At 42.0% G+C, this 25,261-nt stretch overlaps 1 protein-coding gene across 1 annotated transcript in view; it reads right to left on the bottom strand.

Moving 5' to 3' along the window:
* LOC142141621 (uncharacterized) overlaps positions 1-25,261 on the bottom strand; it is a 939,875-nt gene that overhangs the window by 699,512 nt on the left and 215,102 nt on the right. The window lies entirely within an intron of this gene.

The raw sequence follows: 25,261 nt of genomic DNA, 5'->3' as shown, positions 1-25,261 counted from the left end.
TGAAACAGCCTGTTCTGCCACAAACCTGCATATGATTTTACTACAATTTCGTTTATCTCCAGTCTGGTCTGACCTGAGTGTAAAAGCAGTCATAGTCCCATCAGTTGTAAATAACCCCCAGTATGTATTTCAGAGTATATGCAAATATGATTTAACAAAATGGCTTAAAAACAAAGGGTTAATGCAAAGGCTTTGTAAGAACACTGCATTACACTTCCCAAATGTTGTTCATATTTGCATTTAGATTGTTTAGTGCCAACTTTTGAATAAGATACTTCACATCTAAGTTAAAGCAAACCTGATTGTTATTTAACACAGAGGCAACCAAATTACATTTCCATTAAGACAGATCTAATACAATTATCAGGGAAAAATTCTTAATAAAACAAGTCACTGTCTGTAAAATTTAATTTCCAGAAGCCCGCTGTAGTGAATGTACTAAGAAAGAGAGAGAGAGAAGCAAAATGAAAGTAAAGGAAAATAAAGAAAAGTCACAGAAAGTAAGCAGAGAATTGATAACAGGTCTCTGATTTTGAGAATGTTCAGTTATGGTTTTACCTAGAATAATGGTTACTACTACACATACCGCACTGTATGAGTTTTTGTGAGGTGTTTTATATAGTAAAAATTAGGAAAGAAGATTGGAAAATGACAGTTGTTGACGTGTGTGTTTTCGAAGTGTAAGAAAAAGAGAGTATTTTTTTTCTCTATAACAAAAACCTTTGCTTTAACTTCAATGTCTTGAATTGTCTGCTGCTAACACTACCGCCATCTCTTTTAGCATAGCTGATGAACAAATTGTGCAAATTTGAAACTACTAAAGAAATGTGGAACGAGCTACATATACAAGTCTGCAGGGGCGGGCTGGGGCGGGGGGGCAGGGGGGCAAATGTCCCCCTGGCTGGACCCAAAAACACTATTTTGGGCCGGCCCTAACTTCACTTACTCGGTGGCTGGCCCCTTCTCTGGGACCAGCCACCTTCTCATTGGTTGCTGCCGACGCTGCTGCCGAAAGCCAGTCCTCCCTCCCTATAAGCCGGCTTCTGTTGTCACATGGGACGTGCACCACGTGATAGGTGCCGTCCCATGCCAGAAGACTGCAGAGCGCGCGGCGCAGATAAAATAAGGTAAGTGCGGGTTGCGGGGGATGTGTCAGTAGCACCATGTATGTATATATGAGTGTCAGTAGCACCATGTATATATGCATGAGTGTCAGTAGCACCATATATGTATGTATGAGTGTCAGTAGCACCATGTATGTATGTATGTATGTATGAGTGTCAGTAGCATCATGTATGTATGTATGTATGTATGTATGTATGTATGTATGTATGAGTGTCAGTAGCACCATATATGTATGTATGAGTGTCAGTAGCATCATGTATGTATGTATGTATGTATGTATGTATGTATGTATGAGTGTCAGTAGCATCATGTATGTATGTATGTATGTATGTATTAGTGTCAGTAGCACCATGTATGTATGTATGTATGTATGTATGAGTGTCAGTAGCACCATGTATGTATGTATGTATGTATGAGTGTCAGTAGCATCATGTATGTATATATGTATGTATGTATGTATGTATGTATGTGTGTCAGCAGCATCTTGTATGTGTGGCAGCAGCATATTGTGTGTGTGTGTGTGTTTGTGTGTGCGTGTGTGTGTATGTATGTATGTATGTATGTATGTATGTATGTGTGTGTATATATATATATATATATATATATATATGTAACCCCCTGTCACTGTGTGTATTGTGGGGTGCAAAGGGTACACAGTGCACCTCCTTCTCAAACCCTGGCTAGCTGATGGGCATGGGTGTAGATGATCAGGGGGTCCCTGCACACGCAGGTGTTTCTCTGTAGTTAGTGGGACACAGGTAATGTCACTTTTGTAATGCAGTGTAAAAGTCACAATAATTTGGGCGCCAGACCATCTCTATGATAAACTGAACTTTTATTTACACTCCTCTTCCTCCAGCACGATAATCATAATGGTTGCAGCAATAAAGAAAAATATATACAGCTCCTCACTCTCTCCAGCACAGTTCTTAATGTTATCCAGATGTTAAATAACATAATTTACATGTCTCTTGCACTCCATACTCACTGCAGATCACCCTCCTCTGCAAGGGCACTCACATGGATGCTAATAGGCAGGCAGCTTCTCCTCCATGTAGCTCTGACACACTCTGTATACCTCTCAACTGCAGCTCATCCCTCCTCTGCGGGGATGATGTCTCCTGTGCTCTGACACGTCACTCTGTGTACTCTCAGCCTCAGGATCTGACACTACAGCTACCTTGCCTCTTGTAGCAGCCCTCACTCCAGGGCCTCTTCCATGCGAAGTGTCCCCCTCTCTCTTGGGTTATCTATAGTGGCATGGAGTTCTCCCCCTCATCCAGGGCACACATTCCTTGCCCTGGCTCAGTCACCACGCTCAGACAGCCAGGCAATGCTGGGGGAGCCTGAGAGCTTCCACCCCAGGTCCCCAGCTACATCTCTCCTCTCCTCTGTCTCTCCTCTGTCTCTCCCAGTCTCTGTCTCTCTCCCTCTCTATTCCTATCCCCCCTTAATGACAGCCCCTCCTTCCTCCCACTCAGTCTCACAGGCTGGGCTGGGTTATCACCATGGTAACCAGTTTATGTAACTTTTTATAAACTTCTAGCTTACCCTCTAGGTGACCCCCCACTGTATTCACTGAAGTGCAGGGTTTTACTAGAACACCACTAGGGGGGTGTTACATATATATAGATATATATATATATATATATATATATATATATATATATATATATATATATATATATATATTAGGGCCAGTATATTGTGTGAGTGAAGGGCCAGTAAATGAATGCTCTGTGGGGGGGGCAGTAAATGAATCTAGTGTGTGGGGCGCCAGTAAATGAATGTAATGTGGAAGGGAGGGGGGTCTTAATATAATGTGGGGGTAGGCTATTAATTTAATTGTAGAGTGCAGGTGGGGGCTAATTATTGGGTGCTATTTTTTTTGTGGGGTGATGGTGGGGCAATTTCATTTAATAGTGGGGTTTATGAATTTATAATGGGGTAATTAGACCTTTAATTTAATGCTGGGGTGGTTTGGGAGCTATTTATTAATTATGGGCTAGTTGTGGAAAATAAGGTCTATTTATTATGTTTTTTTAATGCCTGTGATTGTTGTGGGAAATGGTAAGATTTGTTAAATGTAAATGCTATTTAAATTATTGTTGGGGCTGTTTGGAGGGAGGGAAATAGGTTTACCGTATTTGCCGGTGTATAAGATGACTGGGCGTATAAGACGACCCCCAACATTTCCACTCAAAATATAGAGTTTGTTATATACTCGCCGTATAAGACTACCCCCTCTTCCACACACCATACGGTACAGCTGCGGATGAAAAAAACAAACCTCGGTCAATTGACAACAAGGGGATGTTGGGCAGGAGCGCGCTTCTCTCATTACAACGTGTAATGACGTCAATCTGTGGTAAGACAGGCTGGTGTGACATGTAATTCTGTGTTATGGAGACTGGAAAGCTGAGCATCTACTATATCAATAGACATGACTGTAATATGTTAGGCATCAGCTGTCATATTCACAAATGATTGAAAAGTTTTGTTAAAACTATTAGTGTGATCACCAGTGTATGTACTAGGACCACCATCATTCAGCCACACAGTGCAGGGTGAGAACTGGTGCAGGCATCTCCATCTGAACCATGCAGCAGAGCTGAGTTGATCCGAGCCCTATTTAAGCTGCTGCTCCAGTCCTGCAGATACTGCTCCCCACCCCTGATCTGTACCTCTGGACAGCAATGGGGTGACATAACACCCCCCCCCCCACCGCGCCGCACCAGTGATACACGCCGGCCATTGTCTTCAGTCAGCTGTGTAACCCCGCAACTCTTCCCCCGGGTACCTGTCCGTGCAGGAAGATGGTTTTGTCCCGTGCTGACTCTCTCAGGACAGTCTTGAGTCGGAACCCGGAGAGGGGATGTTGTGTCTCCACTGAGCTCTTCGCATCCCTGCTGTCGCCATTCTGTCGTCTTCCCGCTTCCTCTTATCACCGGTAGGAGCCATTGTTATTAGGAGCATGCGCGGTGTGGCCTGAATGCAGCCCCCTCTGCTGCACAGCTTTCTGAATCAAACCACTCCACTGCCTGCACCCGGCGTATAAGACGACCCCCCACTTGGAGGCATGTTTTTCAGGGCAAAAAGTCGTCTTATACGCCGGCAAATACGGTATATATTAAATGTGTTTTCTATCTAATGTCAGGGTTGGTTGGAGAGAAAGAGATATATTTAGCAAATGTAAATCTTTTAATGTTGTGGCTGGAGGGAGGCCTAATTATGAAACGTGAGTGCTATTGATTTAACATCGGGACTGGTTGGAGTTTTCTAAATTTCATGTACCCATTTTTTTCCAAATAGGGCCTCCAACATTCCATTATCCAGACAACCAGCAAATGAGCTAAAGTAACCAGCAGCCACAAGTGGTGACAGTGACAAGACAGGTAGGAGAGAGCAGGACAGTCTGCAAACTGTCCTGAATCTGGTGACACAGTCCCGAACTTGGGTGCCTGTTTCACTTAGGACAGTCGGGAGGTATGTCCCGCTTCACCGTGTACTGTTCGTGAAGGCAGAACTGTGTGCACCTAACAGTAGTGCACACAGTATTGCCTGTGTATTTCTCTAAAATGATAACCATGCTACATCATAGGGGGTTACCCAGTCTAAAGTGCCCAGGCCCCCCAGAGCCTTAATCCAGCTCTGGGCCTGGGCATAAATATATGTATATGTATATATATATATATATATATATATATATATATATATATATGGATTAAGCAACACTGCAATAGCCTCTTTTTATATAGATAAATATATATTGTACCAAAAACCACCCTTTAAAGATGGGCCGCTGCTGTGTGCTTGCCCCCCTGGCTGAAATCTGCCAGCCCTCCCCTGCAAGTCTGCCATTTAGCGTCCTTACTAGTCTGTTGTCTCCCAGAAAACTATGTAATGTTTGTGACCTCACTTTATGCTTCACCAGACAATGAGCTCATGGGGGGAAGGGCATGACCCAACTCAGCAGCCTAATTAAATGGGAAAAAAAATGCAGGTGGCTCAGTGACCCAGCTCAAGTTAGCCCACTATGAGACCGGCCCAGGGGGCAGATGCCCCATTGCCCCCCTGCCCAGCCTGCCCCTGAATGAGCTCATGTTAGAATACAAGACATCAAAGGCAAACTTGTGCAAAAACATAAATGAAAAACAGAAAATAGACCAATCTTCAGGTTCTGAGCCTACAGTCTGCCTAGGTGTGATCTTTGAATTGTCCTTTGGTCCCCACATCCAATCTATATATACATCCTGTTACATATATCTAAACAATATTTCCAAAATACGGGTATATCTCACACAAGATACTGCAAAAGCTTTAATTCATGAACTCATTGTCTCCCGTATTGACTATTGCAATACCATTCTTACTGGTCTTCCCCTAATCAAACTCGCACCGCTAAAATCTCTTTTGCATGCAGAACCTAGATTGATTTTCCTTGCAAACCGTTTGTCCACTGCTGAGGTGCTCTGTCAGTCTCTACATTGATTGCCTATTTATTACCGAATCCACAACATACAAGGGCATCAACAAAACTGCACCAACATACATCTCTTACTTATCTCCCAACTCGACATCTTCATTTCACACAAGATCTCATCTATACTCACTTGCTCCCATTCCCACGTTCAGGACTTTCTTTGAAGGAATTCGGGTAGGCTACAGCAATAGGCAATCATTATACCGAATTCTGCACCAAGACACCAACAAGATAGCAGTTAGCAGAAGGATGGTGATTGAGGTAGTCTCTGTTTCACTCAAATGTCACTTAATTTCTCATGTAATTCAACCTGAGCAACAAGCACAATCAAAAACACAGGAAAATGAGCAAAGTGACATTAAATTCAAATTAGACAATCCATCAACTAGGAAGAAGAGGGACTGGTTCCAACTCTAGTTTCAGTTATAAGGTCCAAAAGATGGAACAAGAGAGCAACATCTGTCCTACATGGTTCATACAGCACCACAACCTTCACTAGAGTCATGACAGGAAATGCAAAGACTGCCTACTCACAAGAAGCAGAAGTGGATTAAAGCTGCTGATTAAGAGACTAACGCAGTGGTTCCCAAACTTTTGCAGTTCGCGGCACCCTTAGAGTCTCCAAATTTTTTCAAGGCACCCCTCCAAAATAATTATTGAGCTGTTAATTATATAATTAACTAATTAAATATAATAAAAATATAATTAAATATAATAATAATTATTATACTGTTTTAGAAGTAGTTGGGTCAAAAAAATGTAATAAGTATTTAGGTCAGGACAGAAATACTTATTTAGTTGTATGCAAAAATGCCCCCTCTGCATCCAGACACTCTGCCCTCAGGCACTCTGCCCCCTCTGCATTCAGACACACTGCCCCCTCTGCATCCAGACACACTGCCCCCTCTGCATCCAGACACACTGCCCTCTCTCACACTGCCCCCTATGCCCTCTGTCACGCTGTCCCCCTCTGCCCTCTGTCACACTGTCCCCCTCCTCTGCCCTCTGTCACGCTGTCCCCCCCTCTGCCCTCTGTCACGCTGTCCCCCTCTGCCCTCTGTCACGCTGTCCCCCCTCCACTGCTCTCAGTCACACTGTCCCCCTCCTCTGCCCTCTGTCACGCTGCCCCCCCCTCTGCCCTCTGTCACCCCCTCTGCCCTCTGTCACGCTGTGTCCCCCTCCACTGCCCCTCTCACGCTGTGTCCCCCTCCACTGCCCCTCTCACGCTGTATCCCCCTCCACTGCCCCTCTCACGCTGTATCCCCCTCCACTGCCCCACTCACGCTGTCCTCCTCCTCTGCCCCTGTCACGCTGTGTCCCCCTCCACTGCCCCTCTCACGATGCCCCCCTCCTCTGCCCTACTGTCACCGTCCTGCCCCGCTGTCTGCCCGCTGTCACACTCCTGCCCCTCTGTCTGCCTGCTGTCACACTCCTGCCCCTCTGTCTGCCTGCTGTCTGCCTGCTGTCACACTCCTGCCTCTCTGTCTGCCCGCTGTCACACTCCTGCCCCTCTGTCTGCCCGCTGTCCCACTCCTGCCCCTCTGTCTGCCCGCTGTCCCACTCCTGCCCCTCTGTCTGCCCGCTGTCACTCTCCTGCCCCTCTGTCTGCCCGCTGTCTGCCCGCTGTCACACACCTGCCCCTCTGTCTGCCCGCTGTCACACTCCTGCCCCTCTGTCTGCCCGCTGTCCCACTCCTGCCCCTCTGTCTGCCCGCTGTCACTCTCCTGCCCCTCTGTCTGCCTGCTGTCTGCCCGCTGTCACACACCTGCCCCTCTGCCTGCCCGCTGTTGCACTCCTGCCCCTCTGTCTGCCCGCTGTCACACTCCTGCCCCTCTGTCTGCCTGCTGTCACACTCCTGCCCCTCTGTCTGCCCGCTGTCACACTCCTGCCCCTCTGTCTGCCCACTGTCACACTCCTGCCCCTTTGTCTGCCCGCTGTCACACTCCTGCCCCTCTGCCTGCCCGCTGTCGCACTCCTGCCCCTCTGTCTGCCCCGCTGTCACACTCCTGCCCCTCTGTCTGCCAGCTGTCGCACTCCTGCCCCTCTGTCTGCTCCACTGTCACACTCCTGCCCCTCTGTCTTCTCCGCTGTCACACTCCTGCCCCTCTGTCTGCCCTGTCTGCCCTGCTGTCACGCTCCCTCTCACTCCTCTGCCGCGAGCCAGCCATAGAAAAAACCAAAGAGCACATAAATTTACCAATCTGCACGGCGCCGGGACCCAGCAGACTCCTCTCTCCCCCACTGACGTCACTGACACTGACGTCGATATTCAGTGACAGCTGCGGGAGAGAGGAGGCTGCTGGGTCCCGGCGCCGCGCTGATTGGTAAGTTTATGTGCTCTTTGGTTTTTTCTATGGCTGGCTCGCGGCACCCCAGTGACAGCGCCGCGGCACCCCTGGGAGCCGCGGCGCACACTTTGGGAACCGCCGGACTAAGGGCTAGATTTACTAAGCTGCGGGTTTGAAAAAGTGGGGATGTTGCCTATAGCAACCAATGAGATTCTAGCTATCATTTTGTAGAAGGTACTAAATAAATGAAAGCTAGAATCTGATTGGTTGCTATAGGCAACATCCCCACTTTTTCAAACCCGCAGCTTAGTAAATATACCCCTAAGTCTCTCATCCAGAGCTGGGAACTCATCAAGTAACCACCAGGTAAGCATACAATTGGATGCAAATGTATTTTTAAGACCAAATACAACTCTGAAGGCAACATTCACAATTTAAAGGCAAGGGGCACTTGCAAAAATATGTTGCAGATAATGATGCCACTTGTTAAACAAATTACATTCAGGACTAATAGCCGTAGCAGCTGTAAATAAAATAGAAAGGATACATCATAACGTCAAAACAGTCTTCCTCATTAGTGATATTAAAGAAGCGTTGTACATGTCTAAAGTAGGAAAAAATAGTAAGACAAATTAATAATAGCTTAACTACTACACTCATTAATTGTGAAAACATGTTGAATATACAGTACCTGTAGCTACACAATACTGATGTTCTAAGAGACATCTTTCAATGCAACCTTCCTGAACATTCTACTTGTACCATGACAACCCATAGACATGTTAAGTAATCTATCATCACATGTCTATGAACACAAATCTCATCAATTGAATCTCTATGCACTATTATAAGTGAAGACAAAGTATTCAATCATACTTTTAGTTATCATGAATATACGAACAAATAACTCTACCAGATAACTTCAAAATCATATGAATAGTATATATATATATATATATATATCAATATATACACAGATAGGAGGATGAAATGGCGCCAATATAGGTAGTGTTAGCTGGTAACAATCACCCAGACAGTCAATAATTGCTGATATGCAGAGTATGAATCTTAGCAAGCTGGTACAGTCATTATTCAACAGCTTCCAGATACTCCAACTATATACCGAAATGCAGACAGAGAAAAACAAAAGATGTAGTTGCAAAGGCACCCGTGATGTACAGTAAATAATAGGTGGCAGCGTACCAAGTAGATATAAATAAACAGCTTATCTGTGTCAGAATAATCTGAACGTAGTCTCCAAACAGCCAAGTGAGTCAGGAACCAATGTGTAAACTGCTTGTGAAGATATATTATATCTGGATCATCAACCACAGCAAATTCACTGCTTGCAAACTCCACTCAGCGGGTCTCTGGTGTCTGCAGTCGCCCCTGACAGTGTGGCGACTGCAGACACCAGAGACCCGCTGAGTGGAGTTTATTTATATCTACTTGGTACGCTGCCACCTATTATTTACTGTACATCACGGGTGCCTTTGCAACTACATCTTTTGTTTTTCTCTGTCTGCATTTCGGTATATAGTTGGAGTATCTGGAAGCTGTTGAATAATGACTGTACCAGCTTGCTAAGATTCATACTCTGCATATCAGCAATTATTGACTGTCTGGGTGATTGTTACCAGCTAACACTACCTATATTGGCGCCATTTCATCCTCCTATCTGTGTATATATTGATTTATTCATTATCGGAGTACCATCCGTAATCTGGGAGGGAGGCTGCCTTATCTTATGAAGAAAGTGTTTTCCTATATTGGATATTTATTAATTTCTACTCACATATTCTGTGTTTGAGCGCCACGTTTTAATCTATCTGCTGCTTTTTATATATATATATATATATATATATATATATATATATATAAATCCTTATTAATACTACTACTACTACTACTACTGCTAAAAAAAAAATACAGTATAGTTCAACAACAAAGATTGTATGTTAACCACTCAAAGGGGAATTTCTTTCTCTGCTCTGAAATCTTTATGGTAGACATATGTTTAACACTATATAATGTTTAAGTACTCCATAGAAGAATCCTGTAGGATTTACAATCATATAAATAAATAAACACGCAAACTTAGATAGACATATCACCAGGGGGGCTGGCAAATTTCAGCTCAGGGGAAAAAACTCGACTCAGCAGTCTATTAGGAACATTTTAAAGGGAAAGAAATGCAGGTGGCCCAGTGACCCAGATGAAAGTAGGCCACTATGGGACCGGCCCAGGGTCGGTCCCCTGCCCCCTAGCCCAGCCTGCCCCTGCATAGCACATCACAGGAAAAATATTGTCATATAATGTTCATAACATAACATAATACTGCACACAGTCCATATAATTTAAAATTGTTTAAAATGAATGATACAATACATTATTAAGATCTTGTTACTTTGAATTTGTTCCCATGTAGCTCAGTAATCCTACAGTTTAGTAGTCTCATAGCTCAGTACTCGTATATCAATCTCTCATTAGCATGTATCTCAGCATTACCAAACATCTCAGCATTATCTAAGCATATCAAACATCTTAGCATTTCAATCTCAGCATCACAATTTTAGCATATCCAACAGTACCAAATATATCAGCATAGCACATGAGATCTGGAATGTTAATATATATATATATATATATATATATATCCTTTCAGCCTCAATTTATAAAGTATGAGTAAATATCGGAGCTCACTGCAGATGTAGGTGATTATTAATTTTAATGAATTTAAAGCAACTTGTTATATATAAATATGCACTTATTTCCTTGATGACAAGGTTTCACTTGGGTCAGAGATACCAATTTAACTGGTAGTTTTTCATTAGATTAAGAAATCCGGTGTTCTTGAAGCCTACAGATGAAGGCATTGGAAATAATGTGGCTGCAGGGATTTTCTGTACCATGAGTCTTGTAACTTTAGGTCTGGAATTTAGGTTAATTTGACTGATAGATTTAATGAGACATATGCCAGGTAAAAAGTGTAGTTGAGTACATTGGACTTGTGAACTTGTATAATGCTATTGGTTGAAGTGGTTTGGAATAGGTGCTGTAATTGAAGCATCTGTTTGGATATTGGAGTCACATGACTCCCTGTATTAGGCTAAGAGAGAAAATGTAACAGTGAAGTAAATGAAAATAAAACAAAATTAAAAACTCTATTTTCTCTGAAATGTCCTGTTTTCAATATTTACTAGCGTACAAAATATAAATTGTCCTTACACAGTGGCGAAAGTGCACCATTGTGTTAGGAACCCCTCTAGCCGGTACAGCACAACCCGGAGTCTGCTCTGCCAGTCAGGTGTTCACTGGAGCCCCTAGTGGTGGGGACAGACTTGGCCACAGACTAGCAGAGGGTCCTGAAGTGCGTAACGACTAGGGAGAACCCAGGAAAGCAGAGTGAAGTCCAGGCAAGGGTCGAGGACCGGCAGCAGACAGGGAATCCAATACACAAGCCGGGGTCAAGGGTCACAGGCACGGTAGCAAGGTCTAGATACAGGCAAGAGGGTCAGGGTCACAAGAATCACAGGCAGGGTCCAAATCCAGGCAAGGGGTCATACACAGGCAATCCGATCGTAATATCCACAGGACAGAACTGGGAACACAGCAGGTCAGCAAACTGGCAACAGGAAGCTATAACCGGCAGTGAGGCTGCAGACCTCACTGGCCTAAATACCCAGGCAGACCAATCAGGGTTAGAGTACACACTTGCAGGCTAATTGCCTGCCATGCTGCCAAACAAAATCAGAGCTTGCCCCAGGACCTACACTCAGGTGTAGGTTAATGAAGTAATATGACCTGGTAAATCAGCCCAGAGGCTGAGGGGAGGTACAGAGCATGCGCCCGGCTACACAGCCTGCCGGAGCGCATAAAGATCACTTTCGGCGTCCGGCCGTTGCCCTGGCAACGGTCGGCCCGAATCCAGGAAGTGAAGTCCCGGTAGTCACGGTGACGGCCGGGACGTCGGAAGGAGCAGTAAGCGACAGTACCCCTCCCCTTGAGGAGGGATTAAAGAACCCCGACACCCAGGTTTCCCAGGGAATTTTTGGAAAAATTCCCTCAAATGTCTTGAAGCGTGCAGTCGTCTCCGCGGGACCCAGGACCGCTCCTCTAACCCGCGATTCTTTCACTGCACTAGGAAGTGCCCCTGACCCTGCACTTTTTTAGAGTCGAGAATCTTCTGGATAGTGTATTTTGGTGGTTTGTTCATATTTCTCACAGGCAAACTTGAAGGCTGGGATTGGTTCGGGTATAGTACCGGCTTAAATAGAGAACAATGAAATGTGTTGGGGATCCTCAGTGAACCAGGAATCTTTAATCTGAAAGCTACCGGATTAATCTGCTTGATAATCATGAATGGACCAATGAATTTAGGCCCCAGTTTCTTACAAGGCTGTCTAAGCCTAATATTCTGTATTGAAAGCCACACTTTCTGGCCCACTTTGAATGAGCAGGTGGTTAGAGAAAAATGAGGCTCGTTTTAAGGAGCACTGAACTTTCTTCCAGATACTTCTGAGATCTGTAGCTATAGAACGTATCTCTGGAATACCAGCAGACCTGAGCAAATATAAAGAATTGGACCTGGGGTGGAAACCAAAATGACAGTAGAACGGAGAAGTATGAGTGGATGAGTGACAGGAATTGTTGTACGCAAACTCTGCCCAGGGTAACAGAGAGGACTAGTTGTCGTGGAATTCTGTGGTGTATAATTGTAGAAACTGCTCCAGGGACTGGTTAACCCTCTCAGTTTGGCCATTAGATTGAGGGTGGTATGCAGATGAAAGGCTGATTTTGATTCCAAGAAGGATACAGAAAGACTTCCAGAACTGCGCAACAAACTGAGAACCATGATCTGAGACAATATCAACAGGAAGACCATGGAGTCGAAATATATGTTGGACAAAGAAAACAGACAGATCTCTAGCGCTGGGAAGTCTGGTTAGAGGTATGAAATGGGACATTTTACTGAATCGATCTACAACCACCCATATGGTGTTAGGTCCTGCAGAGGATGGGAGATCAACGATGAAGTCCATTGATAAGTGTGTCCAAGGTTTTAAGGGAATGTACAACGGAACAAGCTGGCCTGAAGGAGAGTTCCTGGGGACCTTACTCCTTGCACAAGTCTCACAGGAGAGGACAAAGTCTCTGAGATCTGCAGACAATGAGGGCCACCACACAGCATGAGAAAGAATTTCCAACGTTTTATGGATTCCAGGATGCCCGGCTGTCTTGTTGTTATGTGCCTCAGTAAGGACCGCTTTTCTCAAGTGGACTGGAACAAACAGACGGTTCCCTGGAGTATTAGCAGGAGCTATCTTTTGGAATCTATGGAGCGTCATACTTAAATCCTGAGTTAGTCCGGCATGGATTATAGAGGAAGGAATGATAGGCAGAGGATCAGAAACAGGAACGTGATGCGACATAAAGCTCAGAAGAGTGCCCAGCGGGTCTGTCTGGGATTCAACCGTTTTGCTGACTGGATATACTTTAGGTTCTTGTGGTCCGTAATCACGGAGATAACATGTACCGCTCCTTCCAGCCAGTGACGCCACTCCTCAAAGGCCTACTTAATAGCCAATAGCTCTCGGTTGCCCACGTCGTAATTCGCTTCAGCAGTAGAGAATTTACGAGAGAAGTATGCACATGGATGTAAACGGTGAGTGTGAGGATCCTTCTGAGAAAGGATAGTGCCAGCACCGGCATCGGAGGCATCCACTTCTAATACAAAAGGAACATCTGGATTGGGATGTCTAAGGACTTGAGCAGATACAAACGCCTTTTTAAGGCTTCAAATGCAGTTACCGCCTGAGGATCCATCCCTTACCGGGTAAGGGCAACAATAGGAGCCACTATATCAGAAAAACTGCGGATGAACCTTCCATAATAATTTGCGAAGCCCAAGAACCTCTGCACGGCCTTGAGGTTGTTGGGTTGTACCCAGTCGAGAATGGCTTGGAATATAGTTGGGTCCATGGAGAAGCCAGCAGGGGAGATGATGTATCCCAGAAATGCCACCTTCTGTACCTCAAATTCGCATTTCTCCAACTTGGCGAATAGTTGGTGGTCTCTACGTTTTTGGAGAACCTGCTTAACATGACTCCGATGTAAGGACAGCGACTGAGAGTAAATCAGGATGTCATCCAAATAGACAACCACAAAGTGGTCGAGATATTCATGGAGAACTTCATTAATCAAGTCTTGAAATACAGCAGGTGCATTACTGAGGCCAAACGGCATGACCAGATACTCGTAGTGGCCGGAGTGTGTATTGAATGCCGTCTTCCATTCATCTCCCTCTCTGATGCAGATGAGGTTGTATGCTCCATGGAGATCGATTTTGGTGAAGACGGTGGCACCTCTTAACTGTTCGAATAGCACTGAGATGAGAGGGAGAGGATAGGTATTCTTGAATGTAATTTGATTAAGGCCCCGGTAGTCAATGCAGCCGCAATCCACCATCTTTTTTTTGGCACAAAGAAGCATCCAGCACCTACAGGAGATTTGGATGGCCAGATGAACCCCTTTTAAAGATTTTCCTCAATATAAGCTTGCATGGCCTTGGTCACGGGACCAGAGAGAGAATACAAGCGCCCCTTAGGTAACTTGGAACCAGGAATCAGCTCGATAGCACAGTCGAAGTCTCGATGAGGTGTAAAGTGTCAGCAGCCTTTTTGGAAAACACATCCCAGTACTTGTGATATTGTGAGGGAAGTTGCTCCGGAATAGACTGAATCACACGCAGAGGCAGAGTCAAGCAAGACTGTACAATAAGAGCTCCACTGGACAATTTCTCCTTTTGCCCAATCCCCGACAGGATTATGACGGAAAAGCCACGGATGGCCCAGGATTAGTGGGACTGACGGACAGTCGATAAGGAAGAGGGTTATGACCTCGGAATGGAGAGCTCCTAAGTTCAGTTGTAGTGATGGAGTCTCCCAAACAATTTTACCTCCAGGCAATGGACTCCCATCTAGGCCACAAACTGTAACTGCAGAACGAACTTCACCATAGGAATCCCAGCAGAACGGGCAAATCAATGAAGGCCGACAGAGCCACGGAACTGGCACCGAAAGCGACTTGTGTGGGAATAAAGACAGCATTCTTTTGGGAAACAATTTGGAAGCCTAAGTGGACCTTTCCCAGACATGCTACTTTTTCAGGTTTGTATGGACAGGAGCAGGAGAAGTGGCCTTTATTGCCACAATAAAGACATAGGCCTTGTGACCGTCTCTTGTCTCTTTCCTCAGGAGGGAGGCGAAACGCCCCTGCCTGCGTAGGCTTCTCAACATCCGTGGAAGCTGGAATAAATGCAGATGAAAAAAAAGATGACTCTTTCTCTGTCCTCCTCTCCTTGATTCTCCTGTCAATTTTAACAGCGAGCTCCATAAGACTCTCCAACGAGGAGGGGGAAGGACACTGCACAAGTGAATCCTTTATCTCCTCTGACAGTCCTAGTCGAAACTGGCAGCGTAATTCTGGGTCATTCCATTCACTGTCAGGCGACCATCTGCGGAATTCGGCGCAGTAGTCTTCTACCAGACCCTGGCCTTGCTTTAAGGCCCGTAGATGAGCCTCAGCAGAGGCACCTCGATCTGGATCATCGTAGAGGAGAGCTAACGCATTGAAGAAAGCTTCCAACGATTGCATGATAGGACTCGACCGTGGTAGGGTGAAAGCCCAGGACTGGGGGTCACCCTGCAGGAGGGAGATGACAATTCCAACTCTCTGCTGTTCTGACCCAGAAGACCGAGGTTTCAGCCGAAAATAGAGTTTGCAGCTTTCTTTAAAATTCCGGAACAGGGCTCTATTTCCGGAGAACCGGTCCGGCAAATTTAATTTGGGTTCACCAACAGAACCGGGAATGGGCAGTGTAGTCCGGGAGTCCTTCTCATGAGAGGACAACTGCTGGGACAATCCCCTAACCATTTGGTATAGGGTCTCAACATGACCCGCTAGGGCTTGGAAAGGAGACGATTTGGTTCCGCTTTCTTCCATCCCAACTTCGTCTCCGGAACGTCTCTTTTTTGGGCCGGTTATAATTTTAGGAACCCCTCTAACCAGTACAGCACAACCCGGCGTCTGCTCTGTCAGTCAGGTGTTCACTGGAGCCCCTAGTGGTGGGGACAGACTTGGCCACAGACTAGCAGAGGGTCGTGAAGTGAGTACCGACTAGGGAGAACTCAGGAAAGCAGAGTGAAGTCCAGGCAAGGGTCGAGGGCCGGCAGCAGACAGGGAATCCAATACACAAGCCGGGGTCAAGGGTCACAGGCACGGTAGCAAGGTCTAGATACAGGCAAGAGGGTCAGGATCACAATAAACACAGGCAGGGTCCAAATCCAGGCAAGGGGTCATACACAGGCAATTCGATCATAATATCCACAGGACAGAACTGGGAACACAGCAGGTCAGCAAACTGGCAACAGGAAGCTATAACCGGCAGTGAGGCTGCAGACCTCACTGGCCTAAATACCCAGGCAGACCAATCAGGGCTAGAGTACACACTTGCAGGCTAATTGCCTGCCATGCTGCCAAACAAATCAGAGCTTGCCCCAGGACCTACACTCAGGTGTAGGTTAATGAAGTAATATGACCTTGTAAATCAGCCCAGAGGCTGCGGGGAGGTACAGAGCATGCGCGCGGCTACACAGCCTGCCGGAGCGCATAAAGATCACTTTCGGCATCCGGCCGTTGCCCTGGCAACGGTCGGCCCGAATCCAGGAAGTGACGTCCCGGTCGTCACGCTGACGGCCGGGACATCGGAAGAAGCATGAAGCGAGCTGTGAGTACCGCCACTGCTCGTGACACATTGCAGGTGGTGCAGTGGCTATAGTCAGCACAGACAAATAGGGACCTACAATAGTGAAAATTCCACCTCTGCCTGCACCCACAATTATGTCAGCACAAGAACAGTGAAGCTTAAACAGGGTGTCACTGCGCAAGCACAGGACACTGCATATGCTCAGAAGAGCAGAACAGAAGGTGCTGCGGAACAACAGAGCTCGTCACCGGACCTTGCACCCCCTCCAGCAATGTTGTGTTCCTCCCCCGTCTGTATAATATATTAGCTGTATACACATTACAGTTCACTTTATCTAATTTCTTTATAAGTCAAAAGGTATATTATGAGCAAAAAAATCACATATAACCATGTTCAGAGAAAAGGTTATGTTTAAAGTTATAGAATACTAAGTTCCAGCCGTATTGTCCTTTGATTGCACATGCCGTGCTTATATGCACCTGCCCAGCTGCAAATTACCCCTAGAAATAAGAATCATATATGGGTAACTATTCAAATCCCATATTTTGCTATTACCCTCAGAACAATGAGTTCTAGTCTAGCATGTTGAGCACATTATAAGCTTTGTAATATTACTGATATAACCAAAGACTGTAAATATTAATTTTCCTTAACATGCTGTTCCAGGTATATAATTTCAGCCTGAAAAATCCAGGAGCGGAATGGTGACTTAAAGGTTTGAGCAAGTGAGCGACGAGGAGGAATGTTGGGACAGTTTTGGTGACCTTGATGTCTGGAAGCCTGACAAAAATGTAATGGAAATTTTCCCTTGAAGATGGTCTTTGCAAGTTCAACAAAGAACTAAATGATGATGCATTGGAGTCATGTTAAAACTAGACATATATTAAGTTTATATTTGGTAAAGTATATTATGTTTGAATGGGTACAGAAAATATGTTCTACAAATATGCCAAATGTGTATAACAGTGATATATTAATAGAGGGTTTAAAAGTATATTTTTCCATGAGTACAAGGGGCTCCTATTATATTTGCATTAGATGTTATATTAATGAATATGTCCAGATGCATGAAGGTAAAATATATTTTAGTGTTAACCTGAACTTGTACTGCAGCTCTGTTAAAAAGTAAAGTTTTACCTCCCAGCTCCATTATGAAGCCCCTCCCACATCTTTAGGACAGTGTCCTAATGGGATCTGATACAGGTCAAAAAGCTGAAACTGTAGTCATTTAAGCTTCTTTGACATCAATGTAAATCTGTCAATCTCTCTCTGTCAAGAATCACCTCCCTCTTAATATGGCAGCTTGCTGCAGAGGAGTAAAAGAGATCATGGTGGATATATTCAGTGAAATATAAACACTCTAGTTATGTCATAAATATTATTCAATATACATTTAAGTCATATAATGGCTTTACCTGCTCATTAAGGACCTCATTTAGAGTCGGACGCAAAGTCAGTTTTAGGCGCATCTAACCAAAAAACACTACAACGCATGTACAGAAAGCACCAAATCCGCCTGCATCTTGGACGCAATTAACACTTGCCATAGCTTGTGACTTAGTACGAGAGAATGGGAGGAACGTGGAATTGTGAAGGCGTGACCATGTAAGTAAATCCTAGTCGCAGTGAGGCGCAGACATAACACACGACAAAACAGGGCTAAAGCTGTGCGGCAGGAATTAGGTGGCGCAAGTGTTAGCTACCTGCAGGAACTGCTCGCAGCTCAATAGGGTATTAAGAGTGGGATGTAACTGGGGTTGCTTGACACTCGTAATACCTTACCAAGCTGCGGCACACTCCCACTCCTACACTTCTTAAACAGACTTTGCGTCAGACTCTAAATGAGGTCCTAAATATCTCTTGTTTTTTTTATCCCAGCCAGCCTGTTGGTCTTTTCAAGTAAGTTGTTTGAAGTTGTTTGAATATAACCTAAACCGTAACCAAATAGTGCTAATTACAAACCTTATATAGCTCTAATATTAGCCCAAGTGGGGAGCTCCTGCTGTTACTTACATTACTGCAACCCTCCATTGTGACTTTCGTTAACACAAGTGTCAATTTTGTGTGCTTAAATGTTATATTTATATTTTTAGAAATACTCTAGCTTAGAAACACACTTTCCCATATAAAGTGAGCCTTAGTAGTGCAAATATGATCCCATTGAAAGTATATTCCAATGCCAGGTTTCCATACAGTCCTAGCACACATAAAGTTAAAGTCCTTTTGCACGGAGTGATACAGTCACTATATAAATGGTCCAATTTATGTGGGGCCAAAACAACACCTTATCTATAGGTATATTTAGGGAAAACAATTGTACAAAATAGAAAGCTATGGTTCATTGTCATTAAAATGGTAGTACCTGACCTCCATATTCTAGAAAACAAATACTACCTTTCTTTCTCCAGCAAAACTACAAAGTGGTGGTATTTTTATTACTGCATATGGAGTTAATTTACCATCATTTTAACACTCTGCTTACTCCATTTTTATAGATTTCTCCTTCTAGGATAATAATATAAATATATACATATATATTCATACATATATAATTAAATATATTTCCCAAAGGAATATACAATAAATAAAAATACATCTAATTAAAATCAATAGCATAAAACCTTTCATTGGTCATGGTTAGAAATTAGTACATACAGGTGGATCGTGACTCACAGGCATATACATGTATTATGATGTTTAAAATTGTGACCCAGATAATATACATTCAAATGTATATAATTAATGGTTACAAATAAAATGAATGATTTTGCTTTCTGTTTCTCATGCACCCTCTACATGTACATTTATAACCATATGAAATGCACATGTATTAATTGCAACGGTGCAGCAAACACATTTTAGATGGGTGTATTAACTATCACAGTAGCTACACAGACAACTTGTACTTTAACTATCAGTTCTGTAATCTGCTAACTATGTGACATATAAGAATATTAATAGGAAGCCTGTGTTCCCTTTTGGTTCATTTTAATAAAGTAAAGGTCATGAACTTTTCTGTTCTTGGATAAGAGTAAAATTAATTAAAAAGGAGAGACCTTCCAGTTTTCCAGACTACAAATACGTCTTACGTCAGATTTGACAAAGTGATGAGATGTACCACATGTTATAATGGATGCTTTTTTTCTCATATCTCATTCACTCTCATAACACTCTAAACTTCTAAACAGTAATATCTAACAAAAGAAGACATGTTTACTACAACACGAATGTCATTACTTTCAAAATGTATTTTTGTGCATTAATTATATTCTTAAAAATTAAGTATATTATTATGATTATTATATTTATATATTAATATTTATGTAAAAATTAGACCAAAAAACATTTGTTTAGCAGCTATACATCACGTTCATAATTTTGTCCATTTATGTGTCTCAAATAAGGTTACTAACTCATTCACAAAATAGGTGATTTACTAATTGAAAAATATACAGGCATGTATTGATATACAGTGTTATCCCTTCACCCTGCCTCTGCACATTCCAGCACATCTCCATGTGCTTTAGCCAATGGCAGGCCAACTCTCACGTTACCTCACTCAGTTGACACATGCCAGGATCGTGCACATTTTTTCGGTAAAGAGAATCATGCTCAACAGTTTTTTGGGTAAGCAGAGCCAAAGGATACATGGGTCATTGCTTATAAAACTGTATTTAAATTTTATTATATACCGCACACTACATCCTGAATAGTTACAGTGAATGTGAATCTTGAGTAGATGAGGTAATATTCGGGATTATCTATTGTTGGTTCATTTTTGCATATTGTCATAAATGTCACTATTTCAACATTTTAAGGTCATAACTGACTGTTCGCTGTTACATTTCCTTTGCAGCACTGAATATACTCTCTGAATATACAGGGCTTATGTATTCAGTTTGAAAAGTCACCAAGCAGACGATCTTCTCTTTTCCGCTTGGATGATGCCAGACTTTCCTTGTACAGGCGCGTTCAACAGCGTGTCTTTGAAAGGTGGTAAAGAACTGGCAGCCAAGGCACTTTCATTTATTGTATTGTCATTTCCAATCCCTGAAATGGGTTATTTTCCTCTAGCTTGTATTTTTGGTGGTCACGGTCAACACTGATGCATGTGCTGGGGTTGATACATTTTGCAGTTTCCTGGCATTTTATGAGTTGTACTCACATCAATGCACATTACAGTATCATTTCCAATAACTGCACTTGACATGTGGTCAGTGACTCTTGATAGCGTAGATTTAAATCATGCTCTGTGGCTTTCCATTCAATTCATGTTCGGATGGAGTTTTGGAAAATTATCCACTTTGATGTCACACTTGCAATAAGGTATAATATCTCAATATTTGCCAACACATCTATCCTTCTATTTCAGAGAAAAAGAGGTGTTATGTCACAATCACAGTACAGTAAAATTCACCATTTTCATCTCCAACTTATGCAGTGAAGGTTTTAATCACACATAACACATCATTTTGGTATATAAAAAAAAGGTCTAGGCGAAGTGAAAGACAAATCTCTGACTGATAGAAAAGTTTTGTCTCCATATGTCCACCTTGGACATATGATAGGACACATTATACATTATATGATGGCAATGACTGATTTATTCATCTAGGAGAAGATGTTGAATCCAGTTATACATAAGGATTTAAGCGATAAATTTAGGGCTCCCAGGAACAATAAATGCATTGCAGTACACCCACATCAAATTGGCAAGACTGAGGAATCTACGCTCATGTTTTATTCTTGAGTTCTATAATGCACAATGTTAGCCTTTTATACATGTTAGCCTTTTATACATTGAGAATTGTTCAATACAAACAGTTTAAAAATGTTACTATATTGTTAATGGTATATAATATATATATATATATATATATATATATATATATACATATATACATTACACTCCAATATATATTTCTATATATCTATCTGTTATCGGATATTGCCTTGATATGTGATATATACCATACCCAGACTACGAAAAGGTAGCACTGAATAGATTGAGCAGTGTAAACACTCACTTTTATTACACTGATCAAATAACAGAGCTGGACAGTCAATACTCACTATAAAGACATTAGGAGACATTTCGTCTCTCACAGAAGTAGGAAGAACTAGTGGGAACTGGCTAAATAGTACATTTATAAGGGTTTGACCACATGATTGTGCTGTTTATATTGTCATTGGTTCCTTTTCATAAATTTTACTTTGATTGGTTCTACAGAGGGCCTTTTTTAATCCACCATATCTCATTCAAATTAGGCCAAATTCGTGCACCAATCCATTTCACGAGAATTTTATTTAAATTATGTGAATTAAATGTGGTCCAGTTTAATACTGGGCTTCACAACACTGATTCTTTTTTAACTTTGGCTTTTGTTATATATTGATAACAGAGAGGGATTGTTAAAAGCACCTATGATATGAACAATTGCATCATGTGATTTTCTTTTTAAATTGATTTTAATCATTATAATGAAACCAATGAAAACTGCATCATATTAGGGTGTATTACCATGGATTTAGCCATAAATGACTAAAGCACTTAAGATGTTGGGGTGCATCCAATTGATGGGTGCTCCAGGGCTTATTCCCACTTAGTCAATTTCTGATCATTTTTATTGGCATGGTCAGTATGGGGTATAAAGGCTCGTCATTGGTGGGACCTAGTGTATTTGGTTGTGCTCACTGGTTTATGCTGTAGGTGCCAGAGATAGTGGCATCTCCAAGAGTAGTGTCAGTCTAAAGTTTCAAACCATACTATTGAACTGTCTTGATGTAATTGGGACTCCCATGATCAAAACTCTATCCAACACCATAAGCCAAGAAAATGGTTGAAAGTGAAACTGAAAAAGCTGACATTTAATTCTCTATTTGATAGCATCTAACACGTAAGTGACACACTCACAGATTAACATTCTAAATGGGATGTTATAATCATCAACATGAAATGGTTTGTGTCCACATGATTGAAATGACAACCTTGACCAATTAGAGTGATAAGGCCAATACCAGTAAAATTTCAGTTTGAGAATAATGATGGTTTGTACCCATAGGGAATTACAGAAGAAAGATCTAGTAGAAAAATAAAAAATAAAAATATGTTTGGGGAATATTCTGCCAGAGGAGGTATTATCTAAAAAAAAACAGGACCATATTAGCAATAAATATATTTACTGATAGTAAAACTTCTGAATGATAGAGAATGCTGGGAGTTTATATTACCCCTATACGTTTTTGGATAATTGATGCTTTAGCAAAGTAATGCATACTAATTTTACATGATGAAATAGTTTAAGTGTTACCAAGACTGCAGCAAGACATCACTGTCAATTTTACTATTATGGTGACTTTTTTTTTATTTAACTTATGATTATACCTAGCAATGCTGATGGCATGCATGTAATAAATGCTGTGTTCATAAACTTTGATGATTCTCACATTTTATCATTAAAAATGAACTTTGAGTTTAAAAAAAATGATGTACAGACATTTTTTTCATTAAATTGCCTACGCTTTGCTTCTATTATGGCATAGAACAGTCATTTCTGTAAAGATTTTCAAGGAAGTTTTATGCAGCACTGCAATATCTGCTTTTAGTCTCTTGAGACGTGATATATTTAGTACCAAAGTAATTAACCAACTAAATGTATGGCTTGCAATACAACTTCCAAAATGTGCAAGGGCTTTATACTTTCATGCTGAGTAGTTAACATCATACTATAAACAGGATCTGAAACCTCATTTTGGTAGGACAGACATGCCTTAGAGTTACAATTGGACAATCATGGATTTGTCCTCTTTTTCAATGAAAATTCCAGAGTCCATTTCTCTGAGGTCCACGGCTGCAAAAAGTGTTTACTTACACTTAGAGTTCTCATTAGTAATCTGGCTATGGCTGTTGTCAAAGTAACCAATAAGAAGGAAACTGATCCTTTAACCAATAAAATACTGCATCCTATTGATTGCTGTGACAGCATCCATGGACGGATCACTAGGGCGAGCTCCAGGGAGTTATATGAGTTGAGTAGCTGAGTTCAACAGAGGAGCTGAGTACTGCAGAAGGACATCTTACTTCTTTTGCTGACTATGTAAATGGGCCTATTAGTTCAACTGATGGGTATGTTACTACTGTTGAGTTTGCTAATGTGTATTGTATATTGAATTATTATTTTTTCTGTGCGTTCTGATGTGACTTTATATTGAACGTATGTATTGTACATATGCAGCAGTGTGTTGTCTGTCTCAATACATCAAGTGCCATATAGACAGAGTGTACCTAGACCCGTATTCAGGAGGAGACGTTTTTCAGATGCGCTTGTAGTAGAATACAGATGTGCGTATGACCAATTCAGGTGCGTATTTAAAAAGATCTCACACTGCATTCATTTTGTGTTCCTTGATGAATCAGGCCCATTGTGAGCAATGTAATAACTGGACTAAGTAAATTTGATGGAAGAAGATAGGAATTAAGTAGGGACACTGTAAGTATTGTTTAAACACAAGTATGAACAAATGTGAAGTTTATTATCGATACCACTATCTGACATAGATGTGTTATGTCCTAAGTTATCGAATGGGTGTTCTAGTAAAGCTCCTGGTATTGCTTGCGATCAAGTGAAACTTCAAAACACTACCAACACCACATATACAGATAGCCTCCATAGATCATATCAATTATTTAAAGATTATGCACCCACAGTTGTTAGCCACTTTCACCCTAGAGATCACGCTAAAGAGCTATACATTTTCTGCCATACCCTCAAATGTACCCTTTATTTGACTGTGAAATGAGCTTAAGTATTTTTTCTTAAAATGTACCTGTGTAGTCTAGTAAAAATAGTTATAGTTATATTTACAGTACTTGGTGGCTATAATCAGGTCAAAGTTTATGGATGTTAGCAATAATATTCATTGGATGCCACAAACAGGTAAAAACAAAAATATTCTTTATTTATGAAACATTTTGGATGTACCGTCAAGAATAAATAATAAAATGGTGCAACATAAGAACTAGTTTGCATAATACAAGAGATCAACAGTCAATAACCTTCATAGATGCAAAACCTAATTAGATTACAAACCATGCTGCTTTCCATATTTATGGATAGAATTCTTATTGGCTTTCAAGTAGATAAAACTGGGTTTATCCTAAATCACTGGAGCTAGCACCGATTCATTTTGAGGATCCTATAGTTCTTTTAAATTATTTGTTCATTCTTTTTTGGTATTGCCTGTAAACTGAGATTAAGTTATATCCAAAATTAGTATTGACCAGACTATTGGCACTATAGTCCATAAACACATATTACAGCGGTACTATCAACATCATTATTCATCTTATTCAATAAGAGGAGTCTCATAATATATCCCAGCAAAGCAGTTTCTCTTTATTCTGATGAGTTATCTTTTGTGTATACTATACAGCAAACATTATTATTATTATTATTATTATTATAAAAAATGTACACATATGAGCACTTGCTGGATCCTATTAATGTAGCTCTATAATGTAATTTGAGGAGTTGGTACAAGCGTTTTTTTTCAAAGTGCAGCAGACTCACATTTAGATTTTTGTGGCCTTGGCATTTT

This window comes from Mixophyes fleayi, chromosome 2 (assembly GCF_038048845.1).
Source record: "Mixophyes fleayi isolate aMixFle1 chromosome 2, aMixFle1.hap1, whole genome shotgun sequence".
In the NCBI taxonomy this organism is placed as follows: Eukaryota; Metazoa; Chordata; class Amphibia; order Anura; family Limnodynastidae; genus Mixophyes; species Mixophyes fleayi.
This window is presented reverse-complemented; position numbering and strand designations above follow the sequence as displayed.